General features: G+C 41.4%; 1 protein-coding gene across 5 annotated transcripts in view; it reads right to left on the bottom strand.

Annotated features, from left to right (window-relative positions):
• Positions 1-9,293, bottom strand: part of LOC135522626 (zinc finger protein 438-like) — a 92,674-nt gene extending 83,381 nt beyond the window's left edge. For all 5 annotated transcript variants that reach the window (XM_064949067.1, XM_064949069.1, XM_064949068.1 and 2 more), the window contains exon 1: positions 9,192-9,293. The gene's annotated coding sequence lies outside the window, so the exon portion shown is untranslated. The remainder of the gene's footprint in view (positions 1-9,191) is intronic.
• Between the last annotated feature and the right edge of the window lie 3,929 nt (positions 9,294-13,222).

Raw genomic sequence — 13,222 nt, forward strand, 5'->3', positions numbered from 1 at the left:
TTTTCCTCCAGCATCTTCACAAGGTCCTTTGCTGTTGTTCTGTGATTGATTTGCACTTTTTGCACCAAAGTACGTTCATCTCTAGGAGACAGAACGCGTCTCCTTCCTGAATGGTATGACGTCTGCGTGGTCCCATGGTGTTTATACTTGCGTACTATTGTTTGTACAGATGAACACGGTACCTTCAGGCATTTGGAAATTGCTCCCAGGGATGAACCAGACTTGTGTAGGTCTGCAATTTGTTTCTGAGGTCTTGGGTGATTTCTTTTGATTTTCCCATGATGTCAAGCAAAGAGGCACTAGGTTGAAGGTAGGCTTTTGAAATACATCCACAGGTACACCTCCAATTGACTCAAATTATGTCAATTAGCCTATCAGAAGATTCTAAAGCCATGACATAATTTTCTGGAATTTTCCAAGCTGTTTAAAGGCACAGTCAACTTAATGTATGTAAACTTCTGACCCACTGGAAATGTGATACAGTGAATTATAAGTGAAATCATCTGTTTGTAAACAATTGTTGGAAAAGTTACTTGTGTCATGCACAAAGTAAATGTCCTAACCGATTTGCCAAAACTATAGTTAGTTAACAAGAAATGTGTGGAGTGGTTGTAAAATGAGTTTTAATGACTCCAACCTAAGTGTATGTAAACTTCCGACTTCAACTGTACGTGATTCTCCATACCCGTTACAGGTTCACTAATGGAAAGCCTTGCATGGAATTTTTCAATTAACTTGTTAAATGGCGATACTTTCTTCATTCTCGAATCTCTGAAAAAAGACATCTCAGAAATGTCTGTGTCCAGTTGCAGGTGGTTCTACAAAAAAACAGTGAAAACTCGAGAGATATTAAATCGACGCTTTGCACAGAGTGAGGAGTTCCCTTGCCATTTTAGCTGACGGCAGGTTAGTAACAAAACTATTTTATTGTGCCTGTCCGGTTGCACACAGACTTTTATGGTCACACAATGTGCCACTGGTGGATTCAAAATGAGTAGCCTAACAGTTATTTACATGGCCCCAGTTGCATTTTTAAACAACTGTATTTTTCTGTACGAAATCAATCTTATGTAAACATGGGGTGACAGTGAGCAAAATAACCACGGACGGGAAGTTGACAATGGCTTATTATTAATAAGCATAAATAAACTATTTCTATTTGCAGTCCTCAAATTCATTTATTTTAAATGTTACCTTTATTTATACAGGTTATCTCTTTTCCAAGAGAGACCTGGTCCAATAGCAGCAGGGGGAACAATGTTTCAGACAAAACAACCTACATACACTAACACAACATTAAACAAAACCATAAACACACATACAGTACAACAATTACATATTACTTTCAAAACACAAACATCTTGACTAAAAACAGTTGGCCTCAAAACAATTACACTCTTCTATGATATATACATCGATCAAGTGTTTAAACTCCACCAACGAAACTAGATCATCACATTTTAAAATGTTCAGGAGAGAATTCCAGGACCACGGTGCTAAGTAACTAAAACTATTTCTACCATGACCTGTTCTAATTTTTTGTACTGCAAATCAGAATGGGACCGTAATTGATATTTACTGACCTGACTAAAAAAAAGAACAGAGATAAAATGGCATTTTACCCAATATGGCCTTATAAATCAGTGTATACCAGTGTTTAAGCCTACGCAAGGTCAATGACGACCAGTCAACAGCGCTGTAGAGATCACAATGATGTGTTAGACGTTTCTGATTTGTAATGAACCTGAGGGCTGCATGATACATTGAATCAAGTGCTCTCAGGGTAGTGGCTGAGACCTGCATATAAATAACATCACTAAAATCTAAAACTGACAGTAATGTACATCGTACCAGCACCTTCCTGGCATCAAAAGAAAAACAAGCCTTATGCCGGTAATAAAATCCTATTTTCAGCTTGAGCTTCCTTATCAAGTTCTCTACATGCACAGTGAAGCTCAGCTTATCGTCAACCCACACACCCAAATATTTGTACACTTTAACTTGCTCTATAGTATGTCCAGCCAATGAAGCAATGACATCATTTGTAACATGCCTGGCATTTGAAAATACCATGCATTTTGTATTTTGCTAAAGATAAACTACTATCACTTGAATAAAGAACAGTATCATCTGCATAAAAATGAACATCCGCTGTTTCAATAAGATCCCCAATTTTGTTGATATACAAAATGAACAACAGTGGGCCCAAAATAGAACCTTGCGGAACACCTGAGCACACCTCTATGGACTCAGATTTACAACCATCCGCCATTACACAGTGTACGATTTGATAGGTAATTTATAAACCAATCTAGAGCATGACCAGTAATACCACAACATTTTAACCTTTGCACTAACACAGTATCAAAAGTCTCAAATCAATAAAAACAGACACACAATGTAACTTCTTATCAAGAGCACAGTGGATGTCATTAAAAACCTTCAATGTTGCTGAAACAGTGCTGCGGCCAGACCTAAAACCTGACTGCATTCCATTTAAGATGTTGTTTTCTTGGAAGTAGGTCTTTAGCTGCCTACTAACTAAGAACTCCAATACCTTTGACAGTACAGACAATTTTGATATGGGTCGATAGTTGTTAAGTAGCGAGGGATCTCCACATTTCAGGAGAGGCAGTACAAAAGCAGATTTCCATAACTTGGGGATTTCCTTAACATTAAGCGTAAGGTTAAAAATACATGTTACGGGGGAACAATGATGTCTGTGGTTGGGTGTAGGAGGCGGGGGTCTAGTTCATCAGGGCCAGGGGATTTTTTTTTTTAAATCAATTTCTTTCAGGGCTTTACACACTTCTGAAACAGAGAAGTATGAAAAGGAGAACCTGGTGAAGGAGTGCACAGGGGTGTCAGGTAAATTTATAGGGGGCTCAATTATACCTTTGACCTTTTCAAATAAACTGCCTGCGTCTACAAAATGCTGGTTCAAGGCTTTCAGAACGGAGGTTCTCCCAGTTACAATCTGTGTGTCGACCAACAATTGTTTAGGAAGCTGTGGATCTTTTCTGCACTCCAAACCTTTCACTACTTGCAAAAATTTGGATGGATTATTTACATTTTGTGAAGTAGATTTCAGATATTGGTCCGCTTTCAATTTACGGATCATAGCCACACCCATATTTCGAAGACTTTTAAAAGCCATCCAATCATCTGCCAAACCAGTCCCTCTTGCTTTAGCATTTCGTTCCCTTATGACTTTTGTAAGTTCTTTAGTAAACCAAGGGTTCTCTCTGCCTTTAATCCTGGATTTTTAAAAAAGGGGCCTATGGCATACATCATGGAATGCATTGTGGAAGTAAAAAAAAGGCTAGTTCAACATCAGAGATTAATTCCATTCCATTCTATTCTATTCAATGCTAGATACACCATGTAAAAAAGCTTGAATATCAATACACTTCCAGTTTCTTTTCGTAATAACACATGGAGATTTCTTAGGAATTTTACCATCTCTCACACAGGCAATAGTACAGTGATCACTTATGTCATTTGCAAAAATACCAGAAGCATTAAAACAATGAGTAGTATTGGTTAAGATCAAATCAATAAATTTTATATTCAACCGAGTTACACTGTTGACAATCTGAGTGAGATTGTAGGTATTGCACAGAATTTTAAATTGATCAGAGCTAGATGTTAGCCAGTCCTGATTCAGATCACCCATCAGGACAAACTCAGAATTGACATTCTGTGATAACAATTTGAAAATACAATCCAGAGAGCCAACAGTAGCAGATGGAGGTCTAGAACAGCAAGATACAACAATATTTAATTCAATACAATCTAATTAACCAGATCCAATGATCTACCACCCACAAGGCGGGTTGCCGCTAGTGCAAGGGGTGGGCAAAGTACTTTTTTCTCACCAATTGGTAGTTACAACCTTGTCCATACGGAAGCAGCAGCGATGGGACTCGGGAGAGGCAAAGGTCGAGAGCCATGCCTCCGCCAAAACACGTCCCAGCCAATCCGCACTGCTTCTTGATACAATGCCTGCTTAACCCGGAAGCCAGCCGCACCAATCTGTCCGAGGAAACACCGTGTCAGCGTGCACTGCCCGCCACAGGAGTCGCTAGTACGCGATGGGAACAAGGAAATCTTTGGCCTGACAAACCCTCTCCTAATCCAGACGGCGCTGGACCAATTGTGCACCGCCTCATAGGTCTCCTATACACAGCCAGCTGTGACACAGCCTGGGATCAAACCCGGGTCTGCAGTGCCTTAGACCGCTGCGCCACCCAGGAGTCCCCCGCCCCAAAAATGCAGCTCTCAGTTGAATTTCAAAATCCCGATGTGGCCCTCGAGCCAAAAAGTTTGCCCACCCCTGCGCTAGTGCATCATTATAAAATTGCACTAACAAATAGCATTATACCTTCCTCAGAGGAAGGGAGAAAGTGAAATCATCACATGAGAAAGGCCATACTACAGATGTGCATCCTATTTCACCTTTATTTAACCAGGTAGACCAGTGGAAAACAAGTTCTCATTTACAACTGCGACCTGGCCAAGATATAAACAAACGTACAGTCAATAACACAATAGAAAAATCTATGTACAGTTTGTGCAAATGTAGTAAGATTAGAGAGGTAAGGCAATAAATAGGCCATAGTGGCAAAATAATTACAATTTAGCATTAACACTGGAGTGATAGATGTGCAGATGATGATGTGCAAGTGGAAATACTGGGGTGCAAAAGAGCAAAAAAAAACAATATGGGGATGAGGTAGTTGGGCGGGCTATTGACAGATGGGCTGTGTACAGGTGCAGTGATCGGTAAGCTACTCTGACTGCTGATGTTTCTAGTTAGTGAGGGAGTCTCCAGCTTCAGTGATTTTTGCAGTACGTTCCAATCATTGGCAGCAGAGAACTGGAAGGAAAGGCGGCCAAAGGAGGTGATGGCTTTGGGGATGACCAGTGAAATATACCTACTGTACCGCATGCAAAGGGTAGGTGTTGTTATGGTGACCAGTGAGCTGAGATAAGGCAGGGCTTTACCTAGCAAAGACTTATAGATGACCTGGAGCCAGGTGATTTGTAGTGAGGGCCAGCCAATGAGAGCATACAGGTTGCAGTGGTGGGTAGTATATGGGCCTTTGGTGACAAAACAGATGGCACTGTGATAGGATGTAGTCTATTTGCTGAGTAGTGTTAGAGGCTATTTTGTAAATAACATCACCGAAGTCAAGGATTGGTAAGATGGTGAGTTTTACGAGGGTATGTTTGGCAGCATGAGTGAAGGAGGCTTTGTTGCGAAATAGGAAGCCAATTCTACGTTTAATTTTGGATTGGACATGCTTAATGGGAGTCTGGAAGGAGACTTTATAGTCTAACCAGACACCTAGGTATTTGTAGTTGTCCACAAATTCTAAGTCAGAACCGTCCAGAGTAGTGATGCTGGACGGGAGGACGTGTGCGGGCAGCGATCGGTTGAAGAGCATGCATTTAGTTTTACTTGCAGTTGGATGCCATGGAAGGATTTTTGTATGGCATTGAAGCTCATTTGGAGGTGTGTTAACAAAGTGTCCAAAGAAGGGCCAGATGTATACAGAATGGTGTCAACTGCGTAGAGGTGGATCAGAGAATCACCAGCAGCAAGAGCGACATAATAAGAATTTGTTCTTAACTGACTTGCCTGGTTAAATAAAGGTAAAATTAAAAAGAAAAAAAAAGATATATACAGAGAAGAGTCGGCCCGAGAATTGAACCCTGTGGCAACTCCATAGAGACTGCCGGAGATCCGGACAACAGGCCCACCAATCTGACAAACTAAACTCTATCTGAGAAGTAGTTGTTGAACCAGGCGAGGCAGTCATTTGAGAAACCAATGCTATTGAATCTGCCAATAAGAATGCGGTGATTGATAGTCGAAAGCCTTGGCCACGAAATGATCGGTGATCTGTTTGTTAACTTGGATTTCGAAGACTTTAGAAAGGCAGGGCTGGATGGATATAGGTCTGTAACCGTTTGGACCTAGAGTGTCTCCCCCTTTGAAGAGGGAGATGACCGCGGCAGCTTCCCAATCTTTAGGGATCTCAGACGAGACGAAAGAGAGGTTGAACAGGCTAGTAATAGGGGTTGCAACAATTGTGGTGGATAATTTTAGAAAGAGAGGGTCCAGATTGTCTAGCCCAGCTGATTTGTCGGGGTCCAGATTTTGCAGCTGTTTCAGAACATCAGCTGTCTGGATTTGGGTGAAGGAGAAGCGGGGGGTTTGGGCAGGTTGCTGAGGGGGGTTCAGATTAGAGGTCGACCGATTAGGATTTTTCAATGCCGATACCGATTATTGGAGGACCAAAAAAGCTGATACCGATTAAATCGGCCGATTTAATAAAAAAAAAGTTAAATAATGACAATTACAACAATACTGAATGTACACTTAATTTACCTTAATATAATACATACATCAATAAAATCAATTTTGCCTCAAATACATAATGAAACATGTTCTATTTGGTTTAAATAATGCAAAAACAAAGTGTTGGAGAAGAAAGTAAAAGTGCAATATGTGCCATGTAAGAAAGGTAACATTTAAGTTCCTTGCTCAGAACATGAGAACATATGAAAGCTGGTGGTTCCTTTTAACATGAGTCTTCAATATTCCCAGGTAAGAAGATTTAGGTTGTAGTTATTATAGGACTATTTCCCTCTATACCATTTGTATTTCATTAACCTTTGACTACTGGATGTTCTTATAGGCACTTTAGTATTGCTAGTGTAACAGTATAGCTTCCGTCCCTCTCCTCGCTCCTCCCTGGGCTCAAACCAGGAACACAACGACAACAGCCGCCCTCGAAGCAGAGTTACCCATGCAGAGCAAGGGAAACAACCACTCCAAGACTCGGAGCGAGTGACGTTTGAAACGCTATTAGCGTGTGCTAACTAGCTAGCCATTTCACTTTGGTTACACCAGCCTCATCTCGGGAGTTGATAGGCTTGAAGTCATAAACAGTGCAATGCTTGACGCACAATGAAGAGCTGATGGCAAAACGCAAAGAAAGTGCTGTTTGAATGAATGTTTATGCACCTGCTTCTGCCTACCACCGCTCAGTCAAATACTTAGATACTTGTATGCTCAGTCAGATTATATGCAACACAGGACACGGGAGATAATATCATCAACCATGTGTAGTTAACTAGTGATTATGATTGATTGATTGTTTTATAAGATAAGTTTAATCCTAGCTAGCTACTTACCTTGGCTTACTGCATTTGCGTAACAGGCAGTCTCTCTTGTGGAGTGCAATGAGAGAGAGGCAGGTCGTTATAGCGTTGGACTAGTTAACTGTAAGGTTGCAAGATTGTATCCCCCGAGCTGACAAGCTGCCCCTGAACGAGGCAGTTAACCCACCGTTCCTAGGCCGTCATTGAAAATGAGAATGTGTTAACTGACTTGCCTAGTTAAATAAAGACTAAATAAAGGTGTAAAGAAAAAGTAAAAATAAATAAATAAATAATCGTCCAAATCGGTGCCCAAAAATACAGATTTCAGATTGTTATGAAAACTTGAAATCGGCCCCAATTAAATCGGCCATTCCGATTAATCGGTCGGCCTCTAGTTCAGAGGTGTTGGCCGGGGTAGGGGTAGCCAGGTGGAAAGCATGGCCGGCCGTAGAAAAATGCTTATTGAAATTCTCAATTGTCGTAGATTTATCGGTGGTGACAGTGTTTCCTAGCCTCAGTGCAGTGGGCAGCTGGGAGGAGGTGCTCTTATTCTCCATGGACTTTACAGTGTCCCAAAACTTATTGGAATTAGTGCAACAGGATGCAAATTTCTGTTTGAAAAAGCTTGCTGAAGTATTTTAGGGAGCATTTGAGTGAGGAGTGGTGGTCGTTTGACCGTGGACCCATTACGGACACAGGCAATGAGGCAGTGATCGCTGAGATCCTGGTTGAAGACAGCAGAGGTGTATGTGGAGGGCAAGTTGGTCAAGATGAGGGTGCCCATGTTTACGGGTTCACTACGGGTTGTACATGGTAGTTTCCTTGATCATTTGTGTGAGATTGAGGGCATCTAGCTTAGATTGTAGAACGGGTCGGAGTGTTAAGCATATCCCAGTTTAGGTCACCTAAAAGTAAGAACTCTGAAGATGGATGGGGGCAATCAATTCACATATGGTGTCCAGGACACAGCTGGGGGCTGAGGGGGGTCTATAACAAGTGACAACAGTGAGCGACTTATTTCTGGAAAGGTGGATTTTTAAAAGTAGAAGCGTGAACTGTTTGGGCACAGACCTGGATAACAAAACAGAACTTTGCAGGCAACTCCACCCCCTTTGGCAGTTCTATCTTGATGGAAAATTATGTAGTTGGGGATGGAGATTCAGAATTTTTGGTGGCCTTCCTATTTTCTCTTCTTATAAAACCACTCATGGCACAAGTAATGAACGTTTCTATTTAGAATTTTTCTACAAATTATTAAATTTGCCTATTCACTCGTGGCACTGGGGATTAGTCTACAGGCCACTATCAGTTCTACTGTATCTCTCTGGCACCTGCGCAGTTAGATGTAGCCATGCAGTTACATGATTACTACCATATTGCTTTTCCAATTCCAAATACGAATGGCAAAATAAAGCTAGTCTGTTTTCTAATGTTGGCTGATCGTGAAGGTGCCGTGGACAAAATACTGGCCTATATGACATTCGTCAACAGTTCCCACAGCCACAAAATCACAAACCCTGCCTATTTCTACAATTTATCTTCTTAAAATGTGATTTAAACCTAACATTAACCCCACTGTTAACCTGTATGCCTAACCTAAAAGTAAGACCAAAAGTCAACAACAAAATAACTCTGTGGCTGTGGTAACTAGAGGAAACCCCTATGCATTATGACATGAGTTGATACATGACCTAGTCTACTGTAGCTAAATGCATGACACAAAAATAATATGCACGACTTTCATGTTTGAAAAATAGTGGAAAGCACACATTCACATCTATTTCGCACACCTAAACACACAGGTTGTACACTGGTAGCGTGTGTTTTTCCTGATATACAATGTTATGAAAAGGCCAAAGAAGCCTGCTATCGCTCCCTCTGTATCCTTACTTTCCTATTGGCTGAAATTAACATCGTAATATCATTGACCAGCAAGCTCATTGCCAATGGGATTTATTGTCTATTGCCAACGGTGAAAGGCTTAGAACAAATTGTAGAGTTACTTTCAGACATCTCACCTGTATCCCCAGTTGTTTTGGAGGCTTCTTCGTTAATTTGTCAATTGCGACATATTCATTTCTTGTAGAACGGCAGATCTTCATAACTGTTTGTCTACAGCCATTTTGAGCTGTACCTCGAGCTAAGGAGGACGGGGGAGATAGTAGTAAGTCGCTGCTCTTTCAATCAAAATCTTACTCAAATTTATGTTGGTAATAGTGAGACAAGTAGAAACTGAAAACATAGTTTGAATTTATTTCGATATTTTTCATGCATTTTGTAAATAATGGAATGTGTTGCAAGCGCATAGTTCCCGAACCCCCCTTTTTGAGTGAAATGGTATGTTTCTTAGAATACTGGGTTAGCTCGTCAAATGTAGCCAATCAGCGACGTTGAAATGTAAACCTCCAAATTATCAATATAAACAGGACTTGACGCTTGCAAGTACAGTAGAGGTATGATGCAACAAAAAAAATGCAGACTGTTATTTAATCTTCAACCAGTATTTGAATATATGATGAACAGCCCTGCAATGCTCTGTGCTCCCGGTCAAGATCTGTGCATACACAATATAATAAGTAGCCTATGCTGTCCTATCTTAGAATCAAATGTGCCGCAAACAGTTTGGGCGTCGTCATTCTTTTTCATATTTTTCTATTACACAATACAGTAGGTTATATCAAATTATGAGAATCCTTATTTTGTGTTACAGTAGTAATAGTAGTAGTATAGTATATTAGTAGGCTATTCTGATGACAGTTTCCATTATAGAAGCACACCATGTTGCTTCTGCAATGTGTAGGCTATTCTGTTCCACAAACACACAACTCCCTGATGGTGTAGAACAATATGCTGCTGCCTCCCTGGATGTATTCAAGCATGATGTTATTAGTTTTGCTGGGATCAGAGTCACTTCAGGCTACACATGTCCTGTTCAGTTAACCGCTGTCACAGCCTGTAGTGTATGGTCCCTGGCAGGTGGTGTTGCTCACTGCTGTGGCGGTGTAGTGAGGCAGAGCGAGAGAGGCTTTTCACAGTCTGAGGAATCGCCTTCACACACCCATGCACATGCATGCGCACACACATTTTCTCGCTCAGTCACACATGCAAAATATAGTGTTACATGTGTTATTATCGAATACACATATTACTGGCTGAAGCATGGTTTTCTTCCTATAGGATGTTGTTTCTGTTGGTGCAACACAGTTGCAGGTAGTGTATAATGAATGATGTGGTGCTGTGTTGTTATATTTCATTCTGATTGCGGACCAGAGGCAGCTTATCAATATTTCACATCTCCCAGAGCAGGAAGTGAAAAATATAGGTGACTAGCTTCTAATGAAATACTGAGGAAGCATAAATGTTTCCCTCAAACATACTGTATTATTGACCGAGAACAGATAACTATGCACAGAGATCCTATTAAATTACTAATATGTTTTAATATGTTACTATTGCCATTTGAGCAGGACCTGGCGTAGAGGTCCTGTGCCTATGAACAATAGACTTAAAACATTTGAAAGGTAGGTGGCACTTTACTCATTTTTGGGTTCAATACCTTAATCTTTGCTTCATTTGTATTTATTTATTTTTTGTAATTTAGCAGACCTTATTTTTTGTAATTTCCCCTCCCGGGGAAGGACTGCCATCACGGTTGACAACTCCATTGTGTCCTCCTCCCAGAGCGCTAAGAACCTTGGCGTGATCCTGGACAACACCCTGTCGTTCTCAACCAACATCATGGCGGTGGCCCGTTCCTGTAGGTTCATGCTCTACAACATCCGCAGAGTACGACCCTGCCTCACACAGGAAGCGGCGCAGGTCCTAATCCAGGCACTTGTCATCTCCCGTCTGGATTACTGCAACTCGCTGTTGGCTGGGCTCCCTGCCTGTGCCATTAAACCCCTACAACTCATCCAGAATGCCGCAGCCCGTCTGGTGTTCAACCTTCCCAAGTTCTCTCACGTCACCCCGCTCCTCCGCTCTCTCCACTGGCTTCCAGTTGAAGCTCGCATCCGCTACAAGACCATGGTGCTTGCCTACGGAGCTGTGAGGGGAACGGCACCGCAGTACCTCCAGGCTCTGATCAGGCCCTACACCCAAGCAAGGGCACTGCGTTCATCCACCTCTGGCCTGCTCGCCTCCCTACCATTGAGGAAGTACAGTTCCCGCTCAGCCCAGTCAAAACTGTTCGCTGCTCTGGCCCCCCAATGGTGGAACAAACTCCCTCACGACGCCAGGACAGCGGAGTCAATCACCACCTTCCGGAGACACCTGAAACCCCACCTCTTCAAGGAATACCTAGGATAAGATAAGTAATCCTTCTCACCACCCCCCCCCTTAATGATTTAGATGCACTATTGTAAAGTGGCTGTTCCACTGGATGTCAGAAGGTGAATTCACCAATTTGTAAGTCGCTCTGGATAAGAGCGTCTGCTAAATGACTTAAATGTAATGTAAATGAGCGACTTACAGGAGCAATTAGGGTTAAGTGCCTTGCTCGAGCGCACATCAACAGATTTCTCACCTAGTCGGCTGTGGGATTTGAACCAGCGACCTTTCGATTATTGACCCAACGCTCTTAATCTGTAGGTGAAGGTAATTCTATTTACCTTCATCACTAAATAGAATTAAGAATGGGCTGGGCTGTGGCAGTAATGACAGTATTGATCGGCTCACAGAAACCCTTTCAGGCTGGTAATCACAAAGCAGCTTCTGTGGATGAAGGGATAGGGTGAAGGAGGAGTGAGACACACTGATATGTGGTTTGCCCATTTAGTCAGGTAATCCTTACCCATTACGAGTCAGATACATGGCTACATAGCTGACTGATAGGGCACCATCTTACAGTGTACCTTTCTCTGCTCTTTATCTCACCACTATATCTCTCTCCAATCTGGAGCTTGTATCTCAGCCCAACTGCAGCCCCGCTACTTATGCTGAATGCCTGAATACAGCTTATATGCAATCAGCCATTCATGTCAATTAATTTGACCCAAAACAAGGGGTTACATTTCTTAGTCATTTTCTTTTTTGCAGCTTTATGGAGATAGAGGGTGATCTTGCAAAGATTCCCATGCCAATTCTCTCTTACCATAAATACAAAATAATGTAGGCTCCAGAACCATGCTCATTATGTCAGTGTAGTGAAGAGGTTTGATGTTTTGAGATGAAATGCTTTAAGATTAAATATTCATTTTTTTTATAGATTGGATAATTATGTATTTATGTGTCCACTGTCAAGTTGAAACTCATGCTCCAGTGAGGGATGTTTCAGGCATATGTTTATGCCAATGTTGCGGAATACATTTCCCCCTTATTATAGGATTTCTGAGGTAAACTCGTATGCAACCTTATGGAAATATTAAATGAGGAGAGTGCATAACACACCTCACTGGACACATTCTGTGAGTGTAATTATTTTGCCTCTATGGCCTATTTATTGCCTTGGCTCCCTACTCTTCTACATTTGCACACACTGTACATATATTTTTCTATTGTGTTATTGACTGCACGTTTGTTTATGTGTAACTGTGTTGTTGTTTTTGTCGCACTGCTTTGCTTTATCTTGGCCAGGTCGTAGTTGTAAATGAGAATTTGTTCTCAACTGACCTACATGGTTAAATAAAGGTGAAATAAATCAATATAAAATGATCCTGCACAGCATCCTCTAAAGTGAGTGTTTAGGTCTTTATTGAGCACATTCTAATAGGTTGTTGTTGGCCGCCAAAATGTTGTCCCTTCTTTTATAATTCATCATGGAATATACTGTAATTCACTCAATTATTATTAATTTACTCTAGTATTATGGGTGGAACAAGCCATTTACTCTAGTATTATGGGTGGAACAAGCCATTTACTCTAGCATTATGGGTGGAACATGTCATTTACTCTAGCATTATGGGTGGAACATGTCATTTACTCCAGTATTATGGGTGGAACAAGTCATTTACTCTAGCATTATGGGTGGAACATGTAATTTACTCTAGTATGGTGGGGGGAACAAGTCATTTACTCTAGCATTATGGGTGGAACGAGCCATTTACTCTAG

The sequence above is a fragment of the Oncorhynchus masou genome, chromosome 30 (genome assembly GCF_036934945.1).
Source record: "Oncorhynchus masou masou isolate Uvic2021 chromosome 30, UVic_Omas_1.1, whole genome shotgun sequence".
Taxonomy (NCBI): Eukaryota; Metazoa; Chordata; class Actinopteri; order Salmoniformes; family Salmonidae; genus Oncorhynchus; species Oncorhynchus masou.